At 49.5% G+C, this 17,021-nt stretch overlaps 1 pseudogene; it reads right to left on the bottom strand.

Annotated features, from left to right (window-relative positions):
- Positions 1-17,021, bottom strand: part of LOC135889360 (zinc finger protein 850-like) — a 126,068-nt pseudogene that overhangs the window by 20,178 nt on the left and 88,869 nt on the right.

Raw genomic sequence — 17,021 nt, forward strand, 5'->3', positions numbered from 1 at the left:
AGGAAGAGATTCTCAGCTCCTTATCCTGGGTTAGTCCTTAAGAATATGTAGAGCTTGCTTAATATAGAACAGGGGTAGGCAACCTATGGCACGTGTGCCGAAGGCGGCATGCGAGCTGATTTTCAGTGGCACTCACACTGCCCGGGTCCTGGCCACCGGTCGGGGTGTGGGGGGTTTGCATTTTCATTTAATTTTAAATGAAGCTTCTTAAACATTTTAAAAACCGTAGTTACTTTACATACAACAATAGCTTAGTTATATATTTTAGACTTATAGAAAGAGACCTTCTAAAAACGTTAAAATGGATTACTGGCACGCAAAACCTTAAATTAGAGTGAATAAATGAAGACTCAGCACATCACTTCTGAAAGGTTGCCGACCCCTGTTATAGAAGCTTCCATTGCCTTTTGAAATTGAAGACTGTAACTCGTCTGCATCTGCTTTAACCTGCTTTAACTTTGTAAACCATTCTCATTTTGTTTTAAATAAATCTCAATACAGGTTATGACAGGACTGGCTACAAGTGTTGTCTTTGTGGGAGATCTAAGATTCAATTGACCTAAGGAAGTGACTGATCCTTTGGGACTGGCAGTAACCTGAACGTTGCTGTGATTCGTGGTGTAAGGCAGTGGTTCTCAACCAGGGGTCTGGAGCCCCCCGGGGGGCAACAAGCAGTTATCAGGGGGGCTGCCAAGCAAGGCCAGCATTAGACTTGCCGAGGCCCAGGGCAGAAAACTGAAGTCCCAGCGCATGGGCTGAAGTCCAGGGCCCCTGAGCCCCACTACCAGGAGCTAAAGCCAAAGCCTAAGCAATGTAGCTTTGTGGGGGCCCCTGTGGCATGGGGACCCAGGCAGTTGCCCTGCTTGCTACCCCCTAACGCCAGCCCTGGCTTTTGGATGCAGAAAGCCAGTATTGTGGCCCACATGGGCCATGGAGTTTTTATAGTATGTTGGGGGGGGGGCCTCAGAAAGAAAAAGGTTGAGAACCCCTGGAGTAAGGGACCATCTGTCACAGAGGTGAGCTCACCTGTGTGGTGAGATATATGGGATGACCCAAGGGAACTGTCTGTGATTCCATGTTAATGCTGTTACAGTGCCTGAAGCGTTTACACTGGATACTTGGTTGGTGCAATCTACATATAGACCTCACAACCAATTTGGGGTTTGTGCCCTACTTCTTACCAGTCTGCCTGAGGCTGGTGCTCATGCCCTCGAGTCACTGAAGACAGCGTTACAGAGACTTACGGGCACAACGCCACCAGCAGCAATTGGCAGCAATGCAGAGCAGGCTTTACAGTGACACAGCGTGGGCCAAATGGTCCATGGATTCAGTCAAGCCCCAGTTCTCCGCCAGTGCACGTCAGCATCCCGGCAACCTTCAAGGAGGGTCAAGACTGCCACTCCTGGAGTGATGATGGATCTCCAGCATAGCATCACCCGCGCCCCATGACCCGCCTTGTCTCCTGAGACAGAGGTGAGTGACAGAGGGTGCACAACGGATCCGTGGGGGTGGGGAAGAGATAACAAAACACACCTTCTAGGGGTCACCCCTCAGGAAGTCAAGGTAACAGGCACTGTGGTGGCAGTAAAGGGGAGGAGAGGGAGTGGGAGCAGGAGGGAGCAGCACCCTCAAAGGCAATGCTGCCAGTGGGTCACCCCACCACATCAGGCATGGGGCTAATAGGGGGCCATTCCCTGGGCCTGGGTGCCTGTGAAGGGCTATATAAACCCCACGCTGGCACAGAAGGGTTAAACTGCTTTAGTCTGGACTGGCCCAGCTCCTCCACACCTGCAAACCATGCCAGGACTGGAGCAGGAGTTAACAACAGGAGAGACCTACTCTACTCAGATGGGGGCAACCCTGGGAACAGTCTTTGGAGCATCTCCAGCCCCAAAGAGAGGGCTGGCAGCATTCGGGGCTCTGGCCTTCACTGAGGGAGGCCCAGCAGTTGGGCACCAGTTTGATGGGCTGGATGGCCTCTCACTGGGGGCTGCCAGCAGCCTGGCACATGGAGTAGATACGGGGTGGCCTGCGGAGCAGGAAGCGGGGCAGCGTCCCAGACAGCACACCGAGAAGGGAAATGGAGAGGGGACATGGGGCACTGCAGTGAATTCAGCACCCGTCCTGAAGGCCATTGGCATTAAGTCATCCTCTCCCTGGCCTACAGGGGTCAGACAGTGATACAGAGATCCCTTGGCAAAGGGTCACTTGGTCTTTGCCAGCAGCTCTCACCTGAGACCTGACAAACCCATCATACCAAACACATCTCTTGGAGGATGGTCATGTGAGGTGTGTACAGAAAGCTCATAACTGGTCAAGACTCAAAGACCGAGAGATCAACGTATGGGTCATATGTAAGGAACAAAGCATTTATATTGAAAATCTACTTTATGAACTTGGAATGGAAAATCAATCACCGAGAGGTAACGGGCCCCGGGATCGGCCCATCCACCCAAGAGGGAGTCGTCACTTCTCACGAGTCAGCTGGCAAGGTAACGCAACGCTCAAGTGACCAGCCTTGCTCCCTCCCAAACTGTCAATGGAAAACCATCAGAGCACCACCAAACAACTGAAACTTATGGGGGGGAAGGTGAAGGTCACAAATTTAATTATCTGAAATAGAACAGGGGGGCCTTCTTTTTGATAGCCAGAGCTTTGAATCTGTGGGCCCCAAATAAACCCTCCAACAGAGATCTGTTATGCTGATGGCCTTTACACAGAGTAGGGCAGGCCTAAAGCCTGAACTAGACTAAAACTACACAGTTTTCTGCCAAACTCGGTCAAGGATCATGACCAAAGGGGGGGGGGGCAAGGAGGGAAAGAATAAAAAAGCCCCAGCAGCAGCACTAATGAAATATGTTCATGGCTGATGAAATATAATAACCGCTTGCGTGAAGCAATAGGTAACTTTAGCTAAATGCAAACTGACTCATGCAGCTTCTCCTTTGCGTGATCTGTGACCCACTCCGTGATTCCAGCTATCTGCAAAAATAGCCAATCATAGATCCTCTTTAGGCGTCCCATGGAAACCCCCTCCCCCCTTAATCTTTAACCAAAAGACCCCGGAAAATAACATGTGTCTTGAGAAATGTACCCAAACTGGTGCCAAGTACCACCCCTGGGGAAAACCACCAAGTGCCCCTCTACCCAAATAAACACCCACTTCTCGGAAAATTAATGAGGAAGGTACCCGGGGTTGGGGGGGGGAATGACCCCAACCCTACTTTCTTAACTTGCGGTTTGGGGGAGGGACTAACCCCAACCCTAATTTCTTAACTCATGACTCTTGTTTGTACTTTGCTTGCGGTTTGACGAAATAAAGCAGCCTGCGAGCTGCTGCTAGGGGTGTTAGTCTTCGGACTGCACCCCAGTGCACTGGTATGTATATCAATAAAATGGCCTCAGGCTTGAGTCTTTGAACTAAAATAACTGCGTGGGGGTCTTTGACCACAACAATTTGGGGGCTCATCCAGGATCACTCGACGTCCCACCGGACCGTGGACCACTCCCACACCGATCCCAGGCGCCAGGTAAGAGACCCTTGTCTCTATTTGGGCTCCGGTAAGGAGCTGCCCATAGGCTCTGGGTTCAGGTGAGAACGCGCTGTGATCCGAACCTTTTAAGACTAGTCTCATTTGCCTGACGCCTGTTCGTTTTGTGTGTGTCCGTTCTGTAACTTGTCTGTTTAAGTTCTTGCATCATGCTGCGCTATCTCGATCATTGTTTCCTTAGGCTATAAGCTAGGGGGTGGGGCGTAGGGAACTGTCTGTTTTGTGGTGTGTACACAAGGGTCTTAGACCCGACGGTTTCTTTGGGACAGCCTCGGTGAAATTACTGGGACATCTGTCTGGCAGTTAAACACTTTTAGAGTGCCAGCCCAGAATAAAAACAAGTTTCGGATGACAGGAGAATATTCAGGCAGGAACAGAGGCTGAATGGACTGTGTGGTCTCTCCGGAACATAAAGGAAACCGTTACTAACCACGAGAACAAGGAGTACGCCAAGCTCCTATGCTTTGCTTTTTAAGCTTTCTACTTTGTCTTAGTCAGCTTTGTGGCTCTCGCCCTCTGGGAGGTGGTTTCCCCAGGGGGGAGTGAAGGGCCGGCTGCTGAGGAACCCCGGGAAAGTGGACCCCATAGTGAGGGGGGGCGGAATCCACTGCCTGGACCCTCCAGGAGGTAGGGTGTAATCCAGGAAGTCCCGGAGCAGCGAAGGGGCCAGAGTGGCTCCCACCAGCAATAGGCTGGTGGCTCCCACCAGCAATAGGCTGTGTGGACTGGTGAGATCTGCGGCCCGGGGATTGGCAGCCCTCACCACCAGCAATAAGCTGTGTGGCCGGGTAGGACTGTTATAGCAAAGATCCCGGTTTAGGTGTGGTATAATTGTAGGTCGTAAGGTGGTTCCAGGACCTGCTACCGGCGGGGTAAGGGACCATGAATTAATGCGGAGACCCCCGCTTTGTGTGAGTAGTAGGTCCCCACCCTTTTCTACCTGTTAAGTGACAATTGTGTCCCTCCTCGCTCGGAGAGCGGGGAGGCCCCGGGAAACCATCCACGTACTCCTAGGCAGTAGAGCAACCCATCCCGTTCTCCTGAAGGTGGGCCGGTGCTCTCTGCTGGGGGAGGGGTGTACGGGGACCACCTCCTTGCTCGGAGAGCGGGGAGGCCCCAGGGAATCCGTCCGCGTACTCCTAGGTAGTAGAGTATCCCATCCCGTTCTCTTGAAGGCGGGCCGGTGCTCTCTACTGGGGGAGAGGTGTACGGGGACCAAGCCTTTCCTAACACTATTAAGGGCCCAAAAGCAAGCTATTCCGCTGGTTAGGAAAGATAGAAAATGTGGCAAAAGACCACCTTGGCTTAACCACGAGATCTTGCATGATCTAAAAAATAAAAAGGAGTCATACAAAAAATGGAAACTAGGACAGATTACAAAGGATGAATATAGGCAAACAACACAGGAATGCAGGGGCAAGATTAGAAAGGCAAAGGCACAAAATGAGCTCAAACTAGCTATGGGAATAAAGGGGAACAAGAAGACTTTTTATCAATACATTAGAAGCAAGAGGAAGACCAAAGACAGGGTCGGCCCACTGCTTAGTGAAGAGGGAGAAACAGTAACAGGAAACTTGGAAATGGCAGAGATGCTTAATGACTTCTTTGTTTCGGTCTTCACCGAGAAGTCTGAAGGAATGCCTAACATAGTGAATGCTAATGGGAAGGGGGTAGGTTTAGCAGATAAAATAAAAAAACAACAAGTTAAAAATCACTTAGAAAAGTTAGATGCCTGCAAGTCACCAGGGCCTGATGAAATGCATCCTAGAATACTCAAGGAGCTAATAGAGGAGGTATCTGAGCCTCTAGCTATTATCTTTGGAAAATCATGGGAGACGGGAGAGATTCCAGAAGACTGGAAAAGGGCAAATATAGTGCCCATCTATAGAAAGGGAAATAAAAACAACCCAGGAAACTACAGACCAGTTAGTTTAACTTCTGTGCCAGGGAAGATAATGGAGCAAGTAATTAAGGAAATCATCTGCAAACACTTGGAAGGTGGTAAGGTGATAGGGAACAGCCAGCATGGATTTGTAAAGAACAAATCATGTCAAACCAATCTGATAGCTTTCTTTGATAGGATAACGAGTCTTGTGGATAAGGGAGAAGCTGTGGATGTGGTATACCTAGACTTTAGTAAGGCATTTGATACGGTCTCGCATGATATTCTTATCGACAAACTAGGCAAATACAATTTAGATGGGGCTACTATAAGGTGGGTGCATAACTGGCTGGATAACCGTACTCAGAGAGTTGTTATTAATGGTTCCCAATCCTGCTGGAAAGGCATAACGAGTGGGGTTCCGCAGGGGTCTGTTTTGGGACCGGCTCTGTTCAATATCTTCATTAACGACTTAGATATTGGCATAGAAAGGACGCTTATTAAGTTTGCGGATGATACCAAACTGGGAGGGATTGCAACTGCTTTGGAGGACAGGGTCATAATTCAAAATGATCTGGACAAATTGGAGAAATGGTCTGAGTTAAACAGGATGAAGTTTAACAAAGACAAATGCAAAGTGCTCCACTTAGGAAGAAAAAATCAGTTTCACACCTACAGAATGGGAAGAGACTGTCTAGGAAGGAGTACGGCAGAAAGGGATCTAGGGGTTATAGTGGACCACAAGCTAAATATGAGTCAACAGTGTGATGCTGTTGCAAAAAAAGCAAACATGATTCTGGGATGTATTAACAGGTGTGTTGTGAGCAAGACACGAGAAGTCATTCTTCCGCTCTACTCTGCTCTGGTTAGGCCTCAGCTGGAGTATTGTGTCCAGTTCTGGGCACCGCATTTCAAGAAAGATGTGGAGAAATTGGAAAGGGTCCAGAGAAGAGCAACAAGAATGATTAAAGGTCTTGAGAACATGACCTATGAAGGAAGGCTGAAAGAATTGGGTTTGTTTAGTTTGGAAAAGAGAAGACTGAGAGGGGACATGATAGCAGTTTTCAGGTATCTAAAAGGGTGTCATAAGGAGGAGGGAGAAAACTTGTTCACCTTAGCCTCTGAGGATAGAACAAGAAGCAATGGGCTTAAACTGCAGCAAGGGAGGTCTAGGTTGGACATTAGGAAAAAGTTCCTAACTGTCAGGGTGGTTAAACACTGGAATAAATTGCCTAGGGAGGTTGTGGAATCTCCATCTCTGGAGATATTTAAGAGTAGGTTAGATAAATGTCTATCAGGGATGGTCTAGACAGTATTTGGTCCTGCCATGCGGGCAGGGGACTGGACTCGATGACCTCTCGAGGTCCCTTCCAGTCCTAGAATCTATGAATCTAATCTATGAATCTAACCTTCTGTGTGATTGACCTACGACCGAAACCCTTCCCCAAATCTTCCTTTGGGAGCGTGGACTCACGTATGGAGTGAGCTCCAGCCCCTGGAAATCGCTTGCCAAAACCTGGGGCAATCGGGCATCCTACCCCGTTCCTCTTAAAGGCAGATTGGTAACTCGTTGCCGGACAGGGTGCAGGCGAGGACCCCCCTTATAAATCCTCCCCAGTGGTGTGAATGTTGGGAGGGGTTGGCCTCACCCCGAGTAACGGAGGCTAGGAAAATTGGTCTCGCCTGGAAAGGAGACTAAGGCTTATTGCTGTGTTTTAGTGTTGTTTAACTATTCTTCAAGCATGATAGCAAGTGTTTTACTGTTGTTGTGTTGTTTAACCACTCTTTGTGTATAATAGTAATTGCTTTGTTAAATAATTAATCCTCTTCTACAAGGGGGGTTGGTAAAAACAGCCCACCCTCCTTGCTGAATTGATAGTAAAACAATGCCTGTGCCCATGAAAAAAAGGATTGGGCCCAAACGGGCAGGCAACCGCAGTTTAAGGAAGTTAGGAGGGGGGGGGGTGAGGGGTTAACTCTGTAGTTGCTGGTGGAAATTAAGTAATTGCAGAGTTGGCTTCTTACTTTCTTTCTTTTATAATAGTAATTGCTTGAATAATGGCATAAGCAGTAAACTATGAATAAATGTTAAAAAAGAAATTCTTGGTTTCTTTGCAGCCATTCCTTTGGGAGTGTCTGTAAATAATCCAGGCAAAAGGTTATATAGGTAAAATCATTTGACTATAAAAAGGTTAGTTGAATTTGTTAAGAAACACTCCTGGTGTGTATAATGTTTTGTTTTATAAGTTTAAGATAAATTAATGTTGTTTTGGGGTTATAGGACCGAAAAAAATACTTTTGCCAAACAAAGTAAACTAGTGTTGTTTAGTTTTGGTATTTAGCATTTAATCCTTAAAGTAACTTAATGCTTTATAAGATATAAAGTGTTTAAAATAAAGACCAAAGTTGTGGCTGCAGCAGGGTATTCAAAGCCAGGAGAATGGAAAATTTTAAATCTGTTTTGGTAACAAATAGCAAATAAAAGCTAATATCAACTAAAAAGCCACAAATAGAAATCTTGAAGTGTTGCTGGGTACACCTTATACCCTGATCACCTTTGGCGCTCCCTGGACGGTTGCACCTCAGGTGCTCTGGCCCTATTTGCTCGCGTGCATCACTGGATGACCGTGCACCGTTAACTGCTGCAGTTAAGTAAAACTTTTCCTCTGTGGCCCAGCACTACTGCCAGCGACGTGCTGATTGGGCAGGCAGCACTTTTCCCTCTTTGGGAACTCTTTCTAAATATTTGGATTAATTTAATATCAAATGTTTAAATGATATAATTGTAAGTGTGTGTTGGTTTTAGTAATATATTTTCTTGCAAGAAGGGCAAATGCAGGATCTTGGGCGGAGGTTTTGCAACAGTTTTGCATTGGTAAAATATGTCATGCGGGGGCTGTTGTGGGGCTTTTGCTTAAGGATTTTGTATCACAATCTGGCATATCTGAACTAATTATAAAAGAGCTATGTGCAGCTTCACAGATCCAGTATGGCCAAATGCCCTTTGAAGGCCACTCCCAATCAAAGGACCAGATTCAGCCCTCATAAAAAAATTTACCGAAGCACCCAATGCAGCTACCGACAGTGCCCTGCTGGCCTTAGCTCAAATGTTCAGTCATTTAATAAATTACACAATAGTCAGGCACTAACGAAATGTGTTAGGTCTTTTTTTATACAGCAGTCCTGCCACTCACTGAAACCAAAAGACTGGGTCTGCATAGGGGTCCATCAGCAAAGAACTGCCCTGGCCCCATGCTAAGGGACTCTTGTCTGCTGACAAATCCATTAAGCCTTCGGACCTTGCTAAGAAAACAACTTCTCCACCTGAGGCCATAATAAAGCCTCCAACCAAGCAAGGTGATTGTGCTGGTAACCCCTCCCTTGCAGCCTCATTGCCGGACAGCTAAGTGAACTGAGACTACGAAATCTTGAAGAATAGCTTGCGGAAGCTAGCCAAAACTACCTGAAAATGAAACTTTTAATATTCCTCAGCCTCTCCTCCTTAACGAACTTGGGGTGGGGAGGGAAAAAGTAATTATTTTTCTAAATCTTGGCCTATCAGTAGCCTCCGGTTTGGCCTGTGTCGTATTGCAGTGTACCCCGGCTCTACATGGTTGCCCATCATTGTAGTCCCCGCTCCCCAGCTACTCCCCCTCATACCTTCTCCAATTCCCATACAAATCTGTCTGGCCGTGGCCTCAGGGAAATTCAAGTCTCGGAACAACAAATGTGGTATAGCACATCCTACCGATGGAATTGTTGTTTCCAGTGGTGGATTGTGCTAAATGCTACTATGAGAACCACCACTTTCTCATTTCCCTCTCTGCTTTCCAAATAACTACCCAGTACCCTAATTGTTCTCAGAGAGCAGCCATTCGGCTGGCCCAGCTTGTGCAGTGGGAAAGTTTTCACCAAGGGAAAAGAGGCGTAGTAGAAGGGGTCTTGCATGGTTTATCAGAAGCAGCCGCTATTTGGACAATAGACAAGGCCCAAGACCATAAAGAACGTCTGGGAAATTTGGAAAGGGCATCAGGCCTCCTTACTGAGGCAGGGTTAACCAACACCTATACCAATATAAAAGCCCTCCATGCCTTGTCAGGACTGGGAACCACAACCCAAACCCTCCTACAAAAATTAATAAACACCCTTGCCTTAGCAGGAAAGGACACTGTCTGGGATTCAGCTTGTAGTCAAATGCAGGATTTCTTTAACGATCTCTTAGAAAAAATGCAAACCGATGTTTTAAATCAGCAGTGGCCTGAAACCCTTACCACTACTGTGGGAGTGCCACCCGAGCTGTGGAAGTGGAGAAATACGTGGACATTGTCAAAATGGAGCTGTGACTCTGTTGCATGTACCTTCCAAGCTCGGGACCTATTAATGACAAATGGGCTCCAGTGCACTTACTTGTGCCAGAACCCTGGGCGAATTGTCTATGGGACTGGGTTATCCACCGGCAGGTATGGGAAGTTAAACCACCCCATGAACCTAGCCGTTTCATCACCACTCCCTATGATTTCACTGCTCAACATATCTGGGTGGGTATCGGAACCTTGTGGTCATTATGGCCCTTGGAACCCCCACAGCTATTCTGCCTCCGCAAATTGCATCCTGAAGAAGTGGTTAACGTTTTGATTTGGCATGTTGGGAAGGGGAAGCGATAGGTAAAGATCCAGAGGGAAAATTACTATTTAGTAAGAGCCATGGATGTGCCCTGCCATCGGACCCCCACATCCCTATCCCCTTTCACCTTAACTTAACCACTGCACAAGGAAGCCACTTTATTGTATGGCCTGCTAATCCTCAGGTTTATGTAACCCTCCATCCAAGTGTTCCTTTTACATTTGATTGGACTTCCCCTATCCCTAATTGCTTCCTAAACCTCACTTCTCTACTCCCTCTGCTCTCCAACTTATCTCACCTGCAATACCAAATGCATGTAATAGAAATAGAATACAACAAAGAGGCCAAAGCCTTCCAAACTGCTTATCAAGTACATACCTTATGCTCCTCCCACGACATTGCGTGCTTTGCCTCTAAGAAAATCGCCCAAGTTACACCCAGTTGGCTAACCTCTTCTGCCCTTCACATTCTATTTTGGATTGTTCTAGCAATTTGTTGCGGATTAATGTTGGCTGTTGCTTGTTGTCTATGTAAATTTTGCCGTTTGCCCCGGCTCCCGGTTCAGCCCCGACCACCACCGAAAGCCCTTTTTATTTTCACAGATGTTCCCCACCCCACACTATATTGTCCCTCAGATCCGGAAATTAACCACCTTAGTATTAATTCTGAATCTGAATACTGTCCTATGGCCTCTTTTCTAAATAACGATAGTGATGCCTATATGGCATCAGAGGAGGGAAATTGTGGGGAAATAGAACAGGGGGGCCTTCTTTTTGATAGCCAGAGCTTTGAATCTGTGGGCCCCAAATAAACCCTCCAACAGAGATCTGTTATGCTGATGGCCTTTACACAGAGTAGGGCAGGCCTAAAGCCTGAACTAGACTAAAACTACACAGTTTTCTGCCAAACTCGGACAAGGATCATGACCAGAGGAGGGTGGGGCAAGGAGGGAAAGAATAAAAAAGCCCCAGCAGCAGCACTAATGAAATATGTTCATGGCTGATGAAATATAATAACCGCTTGTGTGAAGCAATAGGTAACCTTAGCTAAATGCAAACTAACTCATGCAGCTTCTCCTTTGGGTGATCTGTGACCCACTCCGTGATTCCAGCTATCTGCAAAAATAGCCAATCATAGATCCTCTTTAGGCGTCCCATAGAAACCCCCCCTCTTAATCTTTAACCAAAAGACCCCAGAAAATAACATGTGTCTTGAGAAATGTACCCAAACTGGCGCCAAATACCACCCCTGGGGAAAACCACCAAGTGCCCCTCTACCCAAATAAACACCCACTTCTCGGAAAATTAATGAGGAAGGTACCCGGGGTTGGGGCGGGGACTGACCCCGACCCTACTTTCTTAACTTGCGGTTTGGGGGAGGGACTAACCCCAACCCTAATTTCTTAACTCATGACTATTGTTTGTACTTTGCTTGTGGTTTGATGAAATAAAGCAGCCTGCGAGCTGCCAGTCTTCGGACTGCACCCCAGTGCACTGGTATGTATGTCAATAAACTGGCCTCAGGCTTGAGTCTTTGAACTAAAATAACTGCGTGGGGGTCTTTGACCACAACAATGTTACACATGTATGGGGTGGAGGGGCAGGCCACAGTGTAGCATGGAGGGGGCCTGTTTGGAGGAGGGGCAGAACTAGGACATGGCTAGACCAGGAGCAGAAGGCCCAGCTGGGGCACAGACCATGCCAGAGATTTCTCTCGCTGGCTCTGTTACCAACTGCCCATGACAAACACTTGAAAGAAGGGGAGGCCGAGCTGGAAATGGTGGCAGAAGGAGGAGGTGGGGAAGGAGAGAATCATTTGAAGGCATGACCATTATTCCCATTCCACCATAATGAAAAAAGTACAGGAGAGGGGAGCAACACTTCACAATCACCCAGCACCTACGTGGAGAGAGCACTGGACGGGGACTATTCCTGGCTCTGCCACAGGCCTGTTGGGTGACCTTGGGTAAGTCATTGCACTTCTCTGTGCCTCCGATTGCAAACTTGTGTGAGACCCACAACTGCCTATAGGGCTGCTAACTCCTCCCGCCAACATTGCTCTGTGCAAACAGCTAGGAAATTCACTTACAAAAAACTTTATGAACGCAGGATTTAAGGTTGCCCGGAGCTGTCTGGTGCCCCTCCAGAAGAGAGATCAGCAAAACTCAAACTTGTAATAATCAGGAAATGCAGAGATAAGGTACACACGAATGTAATCCTAATTCTGACCCACGTGAGCAATGACAGAAGCAGCTGGGACTGGGCAGAATTAAGGTCCCTACAGGATACAGGCAATCGCCATAGGTATCAACTTCACTGGGTTCTTTCTTTTATTGGTAATTCCCAGAAGTCAATAGATCAATAACATTCTATCAGTTATGAAGTGGCCATTTCAGATTTCTGGGGAGTGTCTATAATTTTGCACTAGGGGCCAGGTCCTTGGAGAGATGGAACCTTGTTTTCATTTTAACTTGTGCACGCTCAGAGGCTTCTGGAATTTGGTTCAAAGTATTTCCCTGTTTCCGTGGCCTGTTCTTAAAAGCGCTGCTATAGAAAGTGGGGAGAGGCAGAAACTCACTATAGGATCATAGATATTTATAGCTCATCGGAAGAAGGATGGGCATTGGTGGGTGTCTGGGGATTTAATAATAAACACACAAATATCATCGTCCTTAATGAATTTTCCTCTTCTAATTCCCATAAACCACTAAATTATCCCTGGCTGCCCCAGGAGTCTGGGGAGGAAGTACTAGTAACCTCCTGTGGCCAGTGTGGAAACTAAGGCACAAGGATCTTTCAGTGTCTGGCTCAAAGTCACCCACTTCACTGGATGAATCCCTAGTTGCTGGAGTCTCTTTCCCTGGAAGTTTTTAAGAACAGGTAGGACAAACCTCTGTCAGAGATAATCTACATAGACTGGGTCCTGCCTCGGCAGAGAGAGCTGGACTTGATGACAGCTTGAGATCCTGAGGAGGCCTACATGTCTAGGATGCAATATATAAGTATAAAAACACAACATACAGAAAAATCCCCACCACAACATAATGTCAGGCAAATCAGGAAAAAAAACTCTCCCCCCCCCCCCCCCCGCAAAAAAAAAAAAAGAAACCTACACTCCACAGCATATGTCAGTTGTTGATCAGAGGTAAAATCTGACTGTTTTTCCCATCAGTATTTGATAAATGAACAGAGAGAAAAGAGGCAACATTTGCAATAAATGTCTAGTCATGCTGAAGAACCAGAGAAAAGGGGTAAATCTGAGCTGTGGTTTGTGTTTCATCATTAGAGAGACAGGGCCCAACACTCAGGGCCCATTCAAGTAGAAATAGACAACGAGAGAGAACATGGCGGGGGGGGATTTTAGGATATTTTATATCCATCTATGAGAGTTGTGCAGAAAACGGGTCACAAACTGTGCATTTGGTAACAGGAGAGACAAACCCCCACACGGGGGGGGGGAGGGGGGATTTTCTGTGGCTATGAAATGGGGGCGGGCAGTTTGAAGGGATTTTATGTGACTGTCCAACACACACAGACAGTGACGGTTCCCCTCCCCCCCTTCACACAGGCCGCAGGGAGCCCGGGGGGGGGGGCAGTTTGAAGGGGGCCAGGGAGGGGGAAGGTCCCTGGAGCAGGGAAGGGGGATGGCCAAGTGCAACACACAGAGACACACACTTTTCTCCCCCGAAATCATGATTTGATGACTTCATTACTCAGCCAGAGGTTAGGGGGCTATTACAGGAGTGGGTGAGGAAGGTTCTCTGGTCTGTGTTGTGCAGGAGGTCAGGCTAGATGATCATGATGGTCCCTTCTGGCCTTAACATCTGTGAGTCTATAAACTGTGCCTTGCGTTGCACGGACACTGATGGAGATCAGGGCCCCATCGTGCTGCGCATGGCAGAGAGCCTGACTGAGATCAGCACCCCATTGTGCTGGGCACTGCACAGACAGAGAGGGACAGTCCTTGCCCCAAAGAGATCACAATCCAAGTAGACAGTGGGTAGGAGGAAAACAGAGCGGGGCTGTGACTTCCCCCAGGTCACCAAGCAGGTCAGTGACAGAGCCAGGAACAGACCCCGGTAACTCCAGAGCCCCATCACCCGCAGCTTGGAGAGGTCCCCAGACCCCACTGTATTAGGTGCAGGAAGCGGTGGTTTGTCCATGGATGCACAGGCTGTCTTGGCAGGGCAGCTCAGCTGCAGTCCCTGAACACAGCTGGGGGTGGGTGTCCTGGGTCAGGAGAAGTCGGTGTCCAGTCCTGTGGGGCTGTGCTCCTTGCTCATACCTCACTGCTGCCCCTCCGTTACCAGCTGCACTGGTCAGCCAGCCCCAGGCCTCACTGAGGTCACTGTTCCCCCCACCCCAAGCCTTCAAACTGGGACAGGGTGCACCAGTGCCAATCAGATGTGCACTAGTGTAAATTCTGTCTATACTAAGGGTTTGCACCAATGCCTAAAACACCAGCGTGGCAGAGACCTTCAGTACCCAAAACAGCCCTAGAACTGGGATCTATGTCTAGCTCTCTCACAGACAGCCTGGGTGACCTTGGACACGTCAATATTTCTCCTCCCAACTTTAGTCTCTTTCCCCAGCTGCCCACTCACTGGGGTCTCCTCTGTCCACAGCTGCTCACCACTAAAATCTGTGTGGGTGTCACCAGAGCTCAGGTTGTTACGCTCTGGAATAGTCTTACAAGGGGGGCTGTGGAGTCTCTTTCCCTGGAAGTTTTTAAAAACAGGTAGGACAAACCTCTGTCAGAGATAATCTACATATACTTGGTCCTACCTCGGCAGAGAGAGCTGGACTTGATGACAGCTTGAGGTCCTGTCCAGCCCTACATTTCTAGGATGCTATGCAATACATTGGTATAAAGACAAAATATACAGAATACACTACAACATAATGTCAGGCAATTCAGGACAAAAACCCAACCCCACCCCAAAAAAACTACACTCCACAGCATATGTCAGTTGTTGATCAGAGGTAAAATCTGAGTGTTTCCCATCACTACTTGATAAATGAACAGAGAGGAAGGAGGCAACATTTGCAATAAATGTCTAGTCACGCTGAAGAACCGGAGCAAAGGGGTAAATCTGAGCTGTGGTTCGTGTTTTATCATTAGAGAGACAGGGCCCAACACTCAGGGCCCATTCAAATAGAACTAGACAACGAGAGAGAAAGTGGCTGGGGGGGGGGGGATTTTAGGATATTTTATATCCATCTTTGAGAGTTGTGGGGAAAACGGGTCACAAACTCCGCATTTGGTAACAGGAGAGACAAACCCCCAGACGGGGGGGGGGAGGGGCGATTTTCTGTGGCTATGAAATGAGGAGAGGGGGAGGGGGGAGGGGCAGTGTGAAGGGATTTTATGTGACTGTCCAACACACACAGACAGTGACGGTTCCCCTCCCCCCCTTCACACGGGCCGCAGGGACCCACCGCCACGCCCCAGCTTCTGGCCTGGCACAGGGCGGGGAGGTCTCGGACCCAGGGCGGGCGCCCCTCCCCGATCCCGCTCCGCTCTTACCGGCTCTCCCGCGGGCCCGGAGCTCCCCGCCCCGCAGCTGGCCCGGAAGTGAGGCGTGGCGCCAGGCGGGGGGGGGGGGGGTTCTCCACAGCCCCGCCCCTTACCCCCCCTTCCTCCCCGCACAGAACATGCGCAGTAACAGCTGCTGAATCCTTCCCTTACCTGAGCTGAACAGGGCGGAAGCGCCCCTGGGGCAGGCTGGGAGATGTAGTTCCAGACTCTCTCTGTACCGGAAGTGACGTTGGACGGGGGGGGGGCGGGGCCCGGCCCGGCTGCGAATGCGCGCGGGGCGCTGCGGCTCTGCCTGGCTCGTGCGGGGCCGTTGGAGCCTCTCCCGGGCCGGTGAAGAGTTTTGTGTCTCCCGGCTCTGGGCATGCGCAGATCGGGGGGCTTCCCCACCACGGACACTGGGGCAGAGTCACCGCCCGGCCCCGGCCCCGCCCCCGCCAGGAGTGTCCCCGCCCCACGCGGGGCCTGCCCCTCTCCCGGGTCTGCGCTGGGGGCGGGGCCCGTCATTAGCCCCGCCCTGCCCGGGGGGGAGGGGCAGCCCCTGGGCCGGAGCCTGCAGTGGGGTTGGGGGGGAGACGAAGGGGGAGATGGGGGCAGACGGGACGAGGGGGGAAGGACACAGGACCGGGGAGGGGAGTAGGGAGATGGGAGACATAGGACTCGGGGGAGATGGGGGGAGACGGGACCGGGGGGGGGGGGAAGGGGGAGAATGGGGGAGGGGGATTCCCAGACCTGGGACCTGCCCAGACCCACTGGCTGCAGCCTCTCTGGGCAGATCGTCCGGTCCCGGGGAACAAGGAGCAGAAGGAGGCAAAGCCGGATTCGTCTGACACAGGCCAGCCGCGGGGGTTCGTCGCCGCGTGGACGTACCCGGACATTATGTCTACACTGCAATTAACACCCCCGGGGCACCTGTCTCCAAGCCCAGGGCAGCTGGCTCAGGCTTGTGGGGCTGGGGCTGCAGGGCTGTACAATGACAGTGCAGACATACAGGCTTGAGCCCAGCCGCTGAGACCCACGAGGGGGGAGAGTTTCCCAACCCAGAAGTATCTGCACCACAGTTTTGAGCCCCACAGCTTTAGCTCCAGGACCCCAAGTCCGATGACCCAGGCCAGCCCTGCTGCAATCTTTATCCCAGGAGAGATGGACTCTGCGGGTATGTCTCCATTGCAATGTCAGCCCAGCTATGGGCATCAGTTACCATGATGCTATGGTTTGTAGAAAGTCTGCCTGGTGAGGTATCAGTTCAAAAGCCGTGATCTGTTGAACATTAATATCTTGTTGGATGGAGTGTGCTCACCTTGTTTGGGACATGATGAAGTTTTGCTCTGTGTGCCTTACTGAACTATGTTACGAGGTTGGGAAATGCCCACAACCAGCCTTTCCAGTGCAACAATGGAGGAGCCAGACTTGCTGCTGGCCCATTGAAG

Source organism: Emys orbicularis, chromosome 15 (genome assembly GCF_028017835.1).
Source record: "Emys orbicularis isolate rEmyOrb1 chromosome 15, rEmyOrb1.hap1, whole genome shotgun sequence".
Lineage (NCBI taxonomy): Eukaryota > Metazoa > Chordata > Testudines > Emydidae > Emys > Emys orbicularis.